General features: G+C 35.4%; 1 pseudogene; it reads left to right on the top strand.

The window, feature by feature from the left end:
• The first annotated feature begins 805 nt into the window (after window positions 1–805).
• LOC123581405 lies at window positions 806–1,321 on the top strand (annotated as a pseudogene).
• Window positions 1,322–16,013: the final 14,692 nt, after the last annotated feature.

A 16,013-nucleotide genomic window follows, 5' to 3' on the forward strand; every position in this document is an offset into this window, starting at 1 on the left:
TAATGCATTCACTAGCTCCCTTCTTAACAATGAAAATGTATTTGTGTGGGGAATAGCCAGGAAGATTATAAAGTAGATGAGTCATAGGGGAACGCTTATTAAGTTATTTAAATATGTTATTAAGTTTTAATAATTAAAACTTTCTGGTACTCAGATTGAAAGTGAATTTTATGAAGGAAAAAAAATAATTTCAGAAATAGAGAGCCAGAAAATCATCCAAATGCAGACTGTGATAATGTTAAAGTTTTAAAATAGGTAAATGTTACATTATTCAGTAAGTGGTGTTGCTTCAACGGTCTAACCATTAACAAAAATGGTTGCTGCACATCTTGCAAAAACATAATTTCAAAATGGATGAAATGCTTAGATGGAAAATAAAAAATGAGAACTAATTGCTTAATGATGCCTTTATGGGTATTTTTTAAGTTATATTTTTATTTCCTAAATTTTCTATGAAAACATAAGTTACTATCAAATGATTTATTTATTTGGAGAGTGCACACATGTGCGTGAGAGCAGGGGAGGGGTAGACAGAGAGAGAGACAGAGAGAGAGAATTCCAAGCAGGCTTTGTACCATCAGTGTGACATGGGGCTCAAATCCATGAACCATGATATCATGACCTGAGCTGAAATCAAGAGGCGTACACTTAACCAACTGAGCCACCCAGGTGCTCCTGTCAAAATGATTTTTTAAAAATGTAATTATAGCTTTTTGCTTTCAGCTCGGAGGAAGTAAAGGTGCAACTATCTTTGGTCATCTGAATCTGGGTTCATGAGACACCAGCCACCTCTACCAGGCTGCCTATGTTTGACTCCAATGAGATCAAAATCGAATACCTAAGGTGCACTGGTGGGGAAGTTGGTGCCTCGTCTGCCCTGGCAAGGAAGATGGTCCCCTTGGATCTGTCTTCAAACAAGGCTGGTGATGACATCACTAAGGCAACCAGTGGTTGGAAGGGTCAGTGAAACTGACCACAGAACAGATAGGCCCAGGTTAAAGTGGTACTTTCTGCCTCTGTCCTGCTGATCAAAGCACTCAACGAACTACGAAGAGGCAAAAAGAAACAGAAAAACATTAAGCACAGTGGAAATACCACATTAGAGACTGTCAAAACTGGCCCTGATTTTTAGCCATTTTTAGCCAGAGGACTCTCTGGAACCATTAAAGAGATCCTGGGGACTGCCAAATCTGTGGGCTGATATGTTGATCATTGCCACTCTCATGACATCACTGATGACATCAATAGCGGTACAATGGAATGTCCAGCTAGTTAAGAACTACAAAGTAAAATACTTCAGTAAAGGATTTGACAACCAAAACAAAATTTAATAGTCATAAACTTCATAAATATAGGAATAATGGAAAATTTTTGTGTTGATTCTGTTGGAGTGGTACTTAAGAATAATCAAGTTGTCCACAAAGATAGGGTAAATTAAATTTAGTGAGATATTTAAAGTGTAATCATTTTAAATACTATAAAACTCCATACAAATGTTAGTCACTAGTTGCATTGATATATTAATGGGTTAGGTGGGAAAGAACAGAAAAAACTAGTACAGTTCAGGTTATTAGAGCAATCCAGCTAAGTTCAAGCCAAGTCTGAGACAAAATAGCCTCAATGGCACTGTGAAATATAAAGATTGTTTATTATATTTCAGTCAGATGCATAAAACCATCAGAAGTAATACTGAGTGATCCATCTAGTAATGTATTCCTATATATCCTCATGCTCACTCACTTCCAATACTACGTAAGTGTGGAGTGCCTGGTGCACCTGGAGTTTTAGATCGCCTGAGTGAGAATAATCTAATTATATGGTAGACCTTGGAGTTCTGGATATTAATCCAGACTCAGAAATCACCACCACCATCATCATCATCATCACCAGGCATACGTTTTAAGCACTTCATAGGTCTTAATTCACTTCTTCCTTTCAAAACTTTGGTATGATATTTTCTTCCATTGTATAGATAATAGGAGTAAGGTATAGAGGAATCACATAAATTATTAAAAAAAAAAACCCACACCAGTTATGTGACATGGTCAGGCAGGCTGGCTCCTAGAATCAGACTGCAACTGGGCTATTGTTCCTGAGGAGGTTATTGTACTAGGCATATTTCTTTTCTGACATCTCTCAAAACAGCTGAGCCAATACTCAGGCATCGTACAAATTCCATTTTACTTAATGATTTCCCTGCTTCCAATCTTTCTTCACATATCCCTACCCTATAATCCAACTTTACACTATGTATTTTTTAATTTTATTTATTTTTTTTAAAATTTACATCCAAATTAGTTAGCATATAGTGCAACAATGATTTTAGGAGTAGATTCCTCAGTGCCCCTTACCTATTTATCCCATCCCCCCTCTGACAACCTCTCCCGTAACCCTGTTTGTTCTCCATATTTATGAGTCTCTTCTGTTTTGTCCCTCTCCCTGTTTTTATTTTTTGTTTCCCTTTCCTTATGTTCACCTGTTTTGTCTCTTAAAGTCCTCATATGAGTGAAGTCATATGATTTTTGTCTTTCTCTAATTTCACTTAGCATAATACCCTCCAGTTCCATCCATGTAGTTGCAAATGGCAAGATTTCATTCTTTTTGATTGCCGAGTAACACTCCATTGTGTGTGTGTGTGTGTGTGTGTGTGTGTGTGTATACACACATACATACATACCACATCTTCTTTATCCATTCATCCATCAATGGACATTTGGGATCTTTCCGTACATTGGCTATTGATGACAGTGCTGCTATAAACATGGGGGTGCATGCATCCCTTGAAAACAGCACACCTATATCCCTTGGATAAATGCCTAGTAGTGCAATTGCTGGGTTGTAGAGTTACACTATGTATTCTTCAATGTTGACCACGGACATTTGGAATTTTTCCTGTCTATGTGAGTTAATATATGATTCCTCAAAACTGTTTTTGTTTGTTTTTTCTGCCTCAAGCACTCAGAAGCTACAGACAGAAAACATGGACTATAGTATCCTTGGAATAGCAAAGCCAAGATTAGTTGGGTTAAGTCTATCATGATCCAAAATTACCTACTAAAATATCTAATGGAAAAATCTATTGTGAATTTGGAAAGACCACCTCAGCCCAGACCAGGTTTGATATTATAAAAGCATCACATCATTTCTCCATAACTTGGAACAAAAGCCAACAAAGAGCCTGTTGGCCCTACTGACTTAAATCTTGTAGATGTTATATCTAGACACCATAATAAATGCGTTATGCTTCAAGGCAAGATAGGAAAATAACTGTATCAGGCCACAGAGATAACAGTTTGTAAAAAAGGTCAATAAATATGTGAACACATATTTAAAGCATAAGACATTTTAGCAAGTTTATATTTAGGTCAATTTCTTTTTTTTTTTTTTTTTTTAATTTTTTTAACGTTTATTTATTTTTGAGACAGAGAGAGAGAGACAGAGCATGAACGGGGGAGGGGCAGAGAGAGAGGGAGACACAGAATCGGAAGCAGGCTCCAGGCTCTGAGCCATCAGCCCCAGAGCCCGACGCGGGGCTCGAACTCACGGACTGCGAGATCGTGACCTGAGCTGAAGTCAGAAGCTTAACCCACTGAGCCACCCAGGCGCCCCTATTTAGGTCAATTTCAATATCAATAGTACTCAACTTGAAATAGATTGGCAAGCAGGCAGAAAGACATATGAAAACAGGAAGGAAAATTTGTAGATGAGGTATATAATACTACTTTTTCACAATTGGTAAAACCTTACCTATGGGCCTATGTCATTAATGTATAATATATCTTCTCTTGAACTCACTATTCACATGATTTTAGTTTTATATCTTTTAAATTAATAATTTAATAAATTATTTTATTGCCAATATCCATGAAATTATCATTAACTATGGACATTATGAATCATAAACCATTTGAAGAAGGTATGAAAATCTTGTCTTATAGATTTTAATATGAAGGTAACAGAAATGAGCTTTCACAATGTAGGGCAAGGAGGCTCTAAACTAAAATTAGACAATTATCAAAGTAGGAAAAAATTCATTTGGAAAGTCAAAACCAAAACAAAAGCTTGTATTATAAACATTTTAAACTTTAAATACAATTGTAATGAATTTATAATGCATACTTTTATAGTTAATCTAATTATGTTTAAGCTTAAATATTTCATAATGGGATGAGTTTTCTAACATTTAAACAGATGCACACGACGAACATAACAATATAATCTTTTAAAAAAACTTTATAATTTTGTCACTGATACTTTTCGTAATGATGATAATAATTATTTGAGTTTGATAATCAAAACCCATCTCCAGATTTAAACACACATACATATACTTTGCGTGAATGTTAATGCTCTTTTTTGTGAAAAAGTCCTTATTTTACATCTTGAATTTTCTTATAGTTTGTTTTAGCACACTGCTAATAAAACACTTCACAAATACCTGAAATCATGTAAAGCAAAGTAATATGCAAATGTTAAAGCCACGATTCATCTTCTCTACAAAAATAATTTTTCCATACACTGAATTGTGAAAACAATGTCAAAAAGAAGATAAATAAACATTACTAATTTTTTAAATTCATAAGAAGAGTAGATGAGTTGACTCTTCCTGAGCCAGAACCTACTCTAATAATCTCTCCTTATAACTAGTTTTGTCTATCAGGTTAAGAAGAGAAACCTGAATTTTTACTGACATTGAAAAATATGGTAAATTGCCTAATTTCTTAATTGCAAAATTAACATCTTCCTTGATGAAAACAACTCATTTCAGACTAATGTAATTAAAGACAAAAATTACCCATAGAAAAGCTCAGAGGAACAATTGATATATGGTATTTATTTCCATTTGTGCATGCAATTGTATAAAATCAAGTATTGAGGAAATCTTGGTTCCAAGAATCTATCAATATGAAGAGCTTGTAGACAAGAACTGCATTGTTGGGTTTATGGGAGAAAATCCCAGCATGTTTTGATTACCTTTTCTCTACTTTTGTTAGATTATTTTTATAAGGTTTTCGCATATATTTTTTATTCACAGCAGACAATAATCATGCCAACACTCTACATACATTACAGATGCACACAAATGTATTCATTGTAAAATGTGCTCACAGCATATGATCACTCCATGTGACATCCATCTAGTTAATCATATGCTTTGAATTCAGCATTTCTAGGTCTCTCTCCTTCATCATTCCTACAAATTTATATAAAAGCTTTTCCAACTTTATCTGCAAGTACCTTCCCAGTCAGCATGCTTCTCTGCAGAATCATCATCCTAACCCAAGTGCAAATTACCACCTATCACTTGACTAGGTTACACCAATAATTTTTCTAAATGCCCCATCTTCAGATACTCCTCTCTCTCTCTCCAATCTTTCCTTGGGATTGCGGCCTAAACAATATTTACAAAATGCAAATCTGATGTCATCCTTCGCTTTTCGATATGCTACACTTAAAGACCTGCCTAGCATGGCAGCTGCACTTATCAAAAGATCAATTCTCATTTAGCACTCACACTGCTCTGAATACAAGCCTTAAAAATGCATGCCAGATTGATAGAACCAACATACAGGTATGGAGCAGTGCTGCAAGAGAATCTGAGCAAGGATGAACATTTAGTTGGCTCCATCTAGGAAAGATGGACTCATATTGACAGAAATTTTTAAAATAGGAAACAACTGTTCAAAATAGATTTAAATCACGTCTTCCCTGGAGTCTACAACGTGGTTGTCCTACACAAAATACACCACTTTCCATAAGTAAGGCTCCAAATACCACCACTTCCACCAACATCAACAATATCCCTTCTAGCATAATGTTACTTTCCCTCAGACAACTGACAATTCTCTCACTGCCTTTGGAAAATGGAGCAACTGGAGGTCTCAAAAGTTACTGCATCCATCTCAAAGTCCTGAATCACTTAAAAGTTGCTCAATACTTTATGACTATATTTCCTTGATAGTTTATAATTTAGGAAGGAAACTGTAATTTTAACTATGACCTACAATGCGTAGAGAAAAATAAGAGAAAAATTTAAATGCATATATAATACATATTTATAATATAAATATAAGGCCATGTTTAATATGTATATTACATAAATTAAGGTGTATGTGTATATATACACTATACACATGGTAGAGAAAGGAAAATCATAGAGGTAAATTCTTTAGTCCTTGTTTCTGCAATTATTCATGAAGCTACTATTGGGCTTTGCGATTTCCTTCCTCTAGTACCCACTTTGTATTTCCTTCTCACTCGGAATTCTTTCACTGGGATTCTTGAGCTAGGTGAATAATCAAACCTCATTCTTGAGAGATCTGAATACTTGGTATGCTATTTTACTATAGACTTCCAATAACTTTAACCACTAGATATGGTAATATTAGGAGGTATCTCAGGGATCCACAGGGTCACATTAATACTCCTCTCCGCCCTCTTTGTGAAAGAGTGATACTCTTTGCCCTTGATAGTGATAATCAAATAACCCAGGAAGCACAAGACTCCCCTTTGTTACCTGTTCTAGCAGTCACATGAGGAGACTGAAGTAACCAGAGACAGATTCAACTTCCAATTTAGTGGAAGTGATGTGGTATTCATCAGTGGAATCAGAATCTACCAGCATTTTTTTTTTTGTTTCATTTACATTAATAGTGCAATAGTTTCACTTGATCCTTCTTTTTCTGGGTTTCCTATGTTCCACTATTCCCATTCTTCTGTAAAAATAAATGTTTCAAAGAAGAATAAAAATATTTAACATTTATTAACACTGACAATGTGCTAGGCACTCTTCTAAGCATTAAAAAGTAACTCATTTTAGCCTCCAAATGATTCTATAAGACAGGTAATATTACTTCCCTAATTTTAAAACCAGCAAACAGAAGCATACAGACGTTGTTCCTTGCCATAAATTAATAAATCCTAGTGGCAAGGCTGAGATTGGACTCTGTGCTTTCAATTTAATCATAAAAACACCTCTGATTTGGACTGTTAAATGATGCCCTCTTTCTGGATAACATCCAAACATCTTAACATAACTTACAAAGATACTTCTCCAGTAACATACTTTGGCATCCTTCATATACCACGTTACAGACGTACTGAAATATTTTTACCTTCACGAAGGTTTCAAGAGTCTTGGTTGATCCTGCATCTTTACATAGCTACTTCTCTCTTCCTAAGACAAATTCCTTTGTATCTTAGCTTAAATGGCTTACTTGAAAAGGTAACTCACCTCAGAAATATGATATAAACTGTTATTAACTATCTGATATATCTCCTAGTGTAGCACTCACACATGGTACTGTAATGTTTGTCTCTCCATAAGGCTGTATAGTTTGTGACTGTAGGTATCATATATATTTTTTATTCCCACAACTTAGTAGAAGCATTAATGTAGAGCACAGAATCCTAGACATTAACTGAATAGATCAACAAACAAATGGATGTATGGATAAATAGAATTTATCGAATTTCTTTACTATTATATATATAATACTATGTATTAGATACAAAGTACTTTATACTGTATATGATTATAATATGTCCTGTTATATTTGTATTATATTTTTGTGTGTATATATATACATATAAATGAAATTTGTATATTTGACTTATTTACAGCTGTAAATATATCAGAAGTTATACAGTAAGCTAAACCCAAGGGTGACACAGTTAATGTGAAATCCTATTTCTAAATGCTACTAATGTACATTTTGGTATTTCATTTTGAAGCCTTGTGTATATGTAGAACTGTGCCAGGTATCATGATGGATTGAAAGTATAAATCACAATCTTTATTTTTTTAGGATTTGCCTAGGAAGCTATGATTTGATGAATACAAAATACAGGATAGCATTAATTGCATCTAATAAGGATTACAGAGGATAAATGCAGGTAAACTTCTGAGAACTGAAAGGAAGACCTGCAATGGACAAGAAAGCCTTCAGAAAGATAAATTTGGCTGGAACTGGGGAGGGGTAAGAATGTATTAGGTAATGCAGAAGGAGTAACACCAAGTATGGGAAACATGTAGACTATCAAGCTTTGTAAATATTCTGAAAGAGATAGAATATTTTTAGACCAGGAACAAACACAGGTACACCTGAGATAGACTGGGCAGAAAAAGGAAGTAAAGTCTGTGTGATGACAATGTCATGTAGCAGCCACACAAAAGCTTTCTGATTTTTCTCGGCACAAAAAACACTGGACTAGCCCCCAATAAACTGGACCAACCAAATTATTCTACTTGTCATCATATCTAATTAGTAACAACCACAAAGTCAAGGTGAAAAGTCAGGTAAAATCATGTATTTTCTTTACAAATTGATCATGGCTGTTTCTGACCTTTTTATTACAGATAAGCACAAGAGGGTTCACTGATAAAATTCTGCCAAATTTTATGACACTATTGCATTAAACTGAGTATTATATCCATAAATAAATAAATTGTATAAGACATTTTATAAGACATCATTTAACCTCGGTCAATTTTCATGTATATGAACATTAATTAATTTGTCATTTCTAACTTAGGAAGATCCTGAGCACCTCTACACTGAATCCCAACTTTGACCAACTGCATTGTCTACCTTCTGGTAAACTCTAGAGTCTTTCTTCTCATGGGCTTGTCAAATAGAACAATGATGAATTGTCTGGAGGCTTTTAGTGAGAGTGATCTGTTTTTGCATACTATGCAAGTATTGACCACTTAATTATTTTTAAGCTGTCTCTTCAGATTCTCCTTTTCAAAAACTATTTGAATAAAATGAAGTAGAAAGAGTTGAGACATCTGCTTAAGTGAAACTATTGTTTCCCCTTAATAATAAATGTTTCTTAAAAATCCTTAAAACTTTTTTTTATTTATTTCCTTTGATAGACACTAACAGTGCATGGGGTGGGGGTGCAGAGAGAGGAAGAGACAGAGAATCCCAAGCAGGCTATGCACAGTTAGCACAGAGCCCAAAGCAGGGATGGAATCCACAAACCATGAGATCATGACCAAGAGTCAGATGCTTAACTGACTGAGCCACCTAGGTGCCCCAGGAATCTTTAATAAGTTAAAATGATATACAATTATAGAATTAACACAAAATATTCTGATCATTTGGTCAATCACTAGGTAATTGGTAAAAGGTAATTTTCTAGGTAAGTTTTTACCTTTATTGGAAAAATACTTTTTCAGGTTTTTATCATCATTCTTAATATTTACTAGACAGAATAATTTCAAATCAGATTGTTAGCTTTTGTATGAATCTCAAAATCATGATTTGAATCAAAACAAGAAATACTATGCAAAACACCTTATATTCTTTATATAGTAACTAATCATAATACTGCTTGCAGCTCCAAACACATAAACCCCAACAAAAATTAACAAGCGAGTTTGCTGCCCTTACTTTCCTAACAAAAAGATTCCTATGGCTGGATTTTTCATGCACAATACAAATTAAACACACTAGTGACTTTTAATTCAAGATGGTGGACTAAACTCATGCCTCAACTCCTTATGATGAACACCTTTAATTTTCTGTAAAGAAATACAAAGGAAAGTAACACAAAGAGCAAGAAGCAGTGGAGGGGAGCAATAATGGAAAAGAGCTTTCAGTGCATTTCTAGGAAAGAGGAAGGTCAAAGGATGTTAATTAATGGCATAGAATAGGGAAAGTTCTAGGCTGCAGTGGAGATGGAAACTCCTCCATATTACAGGAAGAAACCAAGTAGTGAATTACAAAGTTTGGCCAGAGGCAGAAAACAAAGTTTGGCCAGAGGCAGAAAACAAGTTACAGATATGGATGGGAAAACTCAACATTACCATCACAAACATTTCCTTATTTTCATGTATAAAGGTAAAAATATCCCACTCATAATCCCAAATTTGATCACCTTTGGAATTTGACTATATGAGAATCATGCAAGACTATGTTTTACTGAGAAGAATAATAATGGTGAATTTGCATTGGTCAATATGAAAGCACTCAAAAGTCATAATATTTAAATGAGCTTGATACTGAGACTTGTAATAATATGAAACAAGAATCAGTCTTAAGTAAGCAAAGCACAGTAACATGTTGAATACATTATTTCATTGGCCGATTCAATCACAAAATTCAAAATGCATCTAAATATGTCCGGATATGCTTACACCTTTCTTAATTTCTACAGGTATTCGTGTGTTGACTTCATCTGCCTATTTCAGAAAGGAGTTAAATATGCCCATTGAGATTACACGTCGTCCTTTTATATCTAATAGTTTCATCATTATAGTTTAGGGTAAATACAGGTTTCTGTTGTTAATCTTGTCAGGTTGTATCTTTTAATTTTTTTTTTTCAACGTTTATTTATTTTTGGGACAGCGAGAGACAGAGCATGAACGGGGGAGGGGCAGAGAGAGAGGGAGACACAGAATCTGAAACAGGCTCCAGGCTCTGAGCTGTCAGCCCAGAGCCTAACACCGGGCTCGAACTCACGGACCGCGAGATCGTGACCTGGCTGAAGTTGGACGCTTAACCGACTGCGCCACCCAGGCGCCCTTTAATCTTATTAAAATACAATTATAATTTTAGTTTGAAATTATTATGTGCAATTTTAAAAATATTAACATCATAGATACTGCTTTTGTTGATGTTAAAATTTGCCTAAAACATCCCTGACGACTGCTTTTATTAAAATTCCCTTATCTGGTTTTTTTTCTGTTTATATATTTTAGCGGGGGGCAAGAAAATTCATTCATTCAAACATTATGATTCTTCTATTTTTGGGATTCTTAATATTTGTTTTAAATTTTCCAACTGAATCCTATGCAATTATTTAGACATAATTATATGTTTTTGTACTTACTTGGATTCTCACATTTCTTTTATTCATGTCTTCTCTTTTCTTAAATTTAAGTACTTCTTTTTTTTCAGAAAAGATATATGGTATATTACTCTATGAATCCCCACTTGTTAAGAATATATTTATATTGCCTAACTTTTGATCAAAGGTGGGCCAACTATGGGATGCTAAGTAAAAATATTTATTCTTGGAATTTGAATGCAGTGATCCACTACTTTCAATATCATGTATCTCAGATAAATGGTCTGAAAACAACCACAACCTAATTCCCTTGTAAATATATTCCCCTTTTGTCAAGTTGTAGGATACTTAGTACTTCTATTTATCTTTTTTTTTTTAAGCTTATTTATTTATTTTGAGAGAGAGAGAACGCACAGTCACAGGAGGACCAGAGAGAGGGAAAGAGAGAGAATCTCAAGCAGGCTCTGTACTGTGAGTGTAGAGCCCTATGCAGGGCTCGAACTCACTAACTGTGAGATCATGACCTGAGCCGAAATCTAGTCAGTGGCTTAACTGACTCAGCCACTCAGGAGCCCTTTTATCCTTGAGCTCAATATTTATTTGTACGTATTAATGTGTTTTTTCACATTAATAGTAATTTTGAAAGACACTTTGATCTCTTTCCATAATTTTTTTCTTAGGTTATAGCATATCTTCTTCAATTACACTTTTGCATTTGTGCATGTGTGCTGTCTCATCTCTGATTTGCTAATAACTAATAAATCGATATGAATATTGAAAACACTGGGTCAACTATTGGTCTCAAATTTTCTTTCATAACTTTTATCTTTTTGTTGTATTAAAGGAGCTTGTGGTAGGATTCCTTAGCTTTTTTGTATGCCTAACATGGTAACTATTTTTTCACTCTTGTATTTGTCAATCTATATCCTAAATATTAACATTTACCTAATGAGTTTGATGTTTCAAAGAGAGTTCTCCCTTCTTTCCCGCCCTGTCTCTGTCACTCTCTGTCACTATTGGTTCTTTTGATCAAATACACAGAATCCCTTCTTTTTTTCACTAAGGCTAATAATTCAAAGCTGATTTTTTTGTTCTTTTAAAAATATTTTTTCTCTTGCTTTTTGCCTTGATGATAGTTCCTCTTCAGTTAGCAGTCCCAATTCTGTTGATCATTAAAAGCTTGTAATCCTTATTTCCTGGATATACATATACACACAGAAATGTAACTGGGTTATGATTTTTTCACGAGTAAAATGAAAGTCACATACTGCTGATGCTAATTATGGAAGCTGGGCTATAGTAGCAGTAAGGATGTTAAGTCAGGCCATTTTAAACTTGTAGGGAGAGAAAGCCTGCCTTCTTTTTTAAAAAGGCTCCATGTCAAAACTTTAAAATCTTTGTTTCTAACATAAAGTATGACACCCAAACAAACAAACAAAAAAAAAAGTGCACAAACCAAACACACAGCCGCATGAATTACCACAACTGTGAATATTAGTCACCATGCAGGTTAAAAGAACCCACAAGCGCCCCTTACGCTGTCTTTAAAACTCACTTCACTCTAACCAATCCAAAATAATTACTGTCTCAACATGCCATGAAATTCATATATATATATATATGTGAATATATTTTAAAGAACAAAACCTTAACGATGTCCGAAAGGATAGCAGCGTCCTGGATGGGGAGCCCACAACGTAACGGCGTGTTTCGGGTGCTGCAGCCTTGGACCTCGGGCGTTGGCAGAAGTAGAAGTCAGCCCAGAGATCCTCCTCGGAAGCCCGGGAAGCCGCTGGAAGGCTGTAAATTGACGTCCGGAGCATGCGCGGTGCACGTTCTCGGGCTGGCTTCCGGAGGCCCCACAGGTGCGGCTGCTTGGGCCTGAGTGCTTTCAAGCACCTGGTGTGGCGTCTTGGGCTAGGCGCTTGCTACCGTAAGATTCTATACCGGGAAGAGCCGGGTTGAAGATTCCAGGAGCATTGAGGATTGCAATACAGATGGTGTGAACCGAGCTCCTTACAAAGGAGTCTGGGAGGGGGGCGCCTGGGTGGCGCAGTCGGTTGGGCGTCCGACTTCAGCCAGGTCACGATCTCGCGGTCCGTGAGTTCGAGCCCCGCATCAGGCTCTGGGCTGATGGCTCAGAGCCTGGAGCCTGTTTCCGATTCTGTGTCTCCCTCTCTCTCTGCCCCTCCCCCGTTCATGCTCTGTCTCTCTCTGTCCCAAAAATAAATAAAAAAAAAAACGTTGAAAAAAAAAATTAAAAAAAAAAAAAACAAAGGAGTCTGGGAGGAAGGTCCTTTGGCACCCAGGTGTTTTCTCACTCTAAATTACAAAAAAATAAAAAAATAAAATAAAATAAAGTATAAAATAAAATAATAAAAATAGAAAAAGAAAAAGGCATCCTTATATATCTAAACACCATAACTTAGGTTTGTTCTTTGAAATTTTATAAATGAAGTCATCCAGTGTGCGTGCTTGTAAGTCTGCCATCTTTCACTATTTCTGATACTCATGTTGTTCCATGTTGTATCATTTAGTTTATTTTCTTTGCTACATAATAATCCATTCTATGAATGTATCACCATGTATTTATCCATTAATTCCACTGTTCATGAGCATTCACATTATTTCCAGTTTGGAGCAGTTGTGAACTGTGCTGACATAAACACTACTGCATATGTCTCCAGGGAAAGTTTTAATTTGCGAATATTCATGAAGTTGGAAATCATGTATAGGTATTCATATGTTTTCCTCTCATCTATAGAGCCAACAACGGAAATTTGTGACATTTTATCATCATTGTAGAAAGAGAAAATTTTCTGGATTTTATCTGAGGTCAAAAGTCACAGGTTTAAGAGGAGGAGGCAATTTTCCCATATTGTGTAATTAATTATCCTGCTGGCTGCTCCATGGCCTTCCCTCACTTTCTGCTTCTTCTGAAGCAGACAAACTGAAATTGGCTATTATGTTGGGAAAACTCACTGTAATGTGTATGCTGTATGGGATTGTAGTTTTATCAGCTGTTAACTTAATGGCATTTCTTTTATATCAAGAAATGTCTCAAATGGCCTTATTCTTCAACAGCATCCATCCAATTGCCTCAGTGATGCTTTGGGTTTATTTGTGTATCAGTGATCATTTATTAGGCAAATAGGAGAGTAAATAAATTGACTCACAGTTATTGTGAAGCAGAATTAAGGAATTTAACAAGTAAGTGGAGAGGCAAGGGAAAGAAAGCAGTAATAGCAGCAGCAACAACAATGGTAATAGAAATTGCCTTAAACTTCCAAATAATCTATATGCTCAGATCTATAGCACTCACTGAGTTGAGGTAAAAATTGATGATATCATAGGCCCACCTAGAAATTTCCATAATGAGATATATAGTTGACTAGGTCAGCATCCATTCACCCTCCTCCCAATGTCTATCTGTACTAAAGAGGCAAACCACCTGAAATTCCATTTTTTTCCAATCTTACAGGTAGGATTTTGAATGTGATTTATAGAGGAGGCTTTGCTTTGTCTGCTTCTGAGGATTCTCTTCTCCAGCATAGTTGAGGAATTACCGGGTATCAAAAGTCAAGCACAGATGTCCTCCTTGGATCTAAATGGTGGTTTACTCACTTATGATAGTAGCAGATTCCTGATGTCACAAAATTGTGTTTTTGGGGGGCCAATATTTCCAGAGGTAGCTTCCTTATTCTTATTTCTCATCTTTGTAATTGCACATCTTTTGTGTGTGTGTGTGTGTGTGTGTGTGTGTGCACGTGTATGTGTGTGTCTGTAATTGTACATCTTTATTAGGCCAGATTGGCAATGTTAATCTAAAAGCCATTCCCAGCAATTCCATTTATGGAGTATTTTTCCAACACTTCTAAAGATTGTATAAAAACTAATGTTCTGTATTAATCATTTCCTGACTTAAAACACTAGGGTTATTTCTGCTTTCTCCAAGTTAACCCTGACTTAAAAAAATATTTGATACAAGAAATGGTTGCAGACAAATAAATCCTCAAGAATAAAAGTCTGTGATTAGCTATCTCATCTGATAGGGTTTGTGGGCAGTGAAGATTTTTCTAATAAGGAAATAAGGTTACTATAAAAATAGGAAGATTAAAAACAAAGATTTAGGAATATATAAATGTTGAAATTAATTTATGTGATTTATTCACTCAACAGTATCTGAAGCCATACACAAAAGATTATATGTTAGATGATACCATTTATATGAAATTTCTAGGAAAGGTATGTATATAGAGAAAACACAGACCAGTGGTTGCCTGATGCTGGGGGTAGAGGAAGGGATGACTGACAAGAGGCATGAGGGAATTTTTTAGGTTGATGAAAATATTCTAAAACTAGAATGTGGTTATCATTGTAAAATTCCATAAAGTTACTAAGAACCATTTAGTTAAATGCTTATAAAGGGTGAATTTAATGGTATACATGTTATACTTTAAAGCTGTTTTTAAAACTTTCTTCTTCACGTTTATTTGTGAGAGAGGACGCGCATATGTGCATGAATGGGGAAGGGGCAGAGAGAGGGGGGCACAGAGGATTCAAAGCAGGCTCCTTGCTGACAGCAGAGAGCCCAATGCAGGGTTCAGCCCTGGAATGGTGAGATCAAATATTTATTATTAGCTAAGTTTTGATATTTAATTTTCTCAGATCAAACTTCTTATTTCATTTTAATCATCTTTTATTCTAATACGATAGCACAGAAAACAACATCAACAAGAAAAAAAATTGAGGTAGTGTACATATGCAACTAGACAATTGAATTAGTTCTACATTATTTAATTAACTTCTTAAGATGGATCTATTTTATGAACATTTCAATTTATAAAAAATTTAATTCGGGGCGCCTGGGTGGCGCAGTCGGTTGAGCGTCCGACTTCAGCCAGGTCACGATCTCGCGGTCCGTGAGTTCGAGCCCCGCGTCGGGCTCTGGGCTGATGGCTCAGAGCCTGGAGCCTGTTTCCGATTCTGTGTCTCCCTCTCTCTCTGCCCCTCCCCCGTTCATGCTCTGTCTCTCTCTGTCCCAAAAATAAATAAACGTTGAAAAGAAAAAAAAAATTAAAAAAAAAAATTTAATTCAATTAATGCTATGAATAGTATAGAGAGAAATTTTAATTATTTTCTTGGTAGTAACTTAAAAGCATTTGATAAAATTTATATAAATATTTGTATAAACATATGCACACATCACAAAAGCA

Source organism: Leopardus geoffroyi, chromosome A3 (assembly GCF_018350155.1).
Source record: "Leopardus geoffroyi isolate Oge1 chromosome A3, O.geoffroyi_Oge1_pat1.0, whole genome shotgun sequence".
Lineage (NCBI taxonomy): Eukaryota > Metazoa > Chordata > Mammalia > Carnivora > Felidae > Leopardus > Leopardus geoffroyi.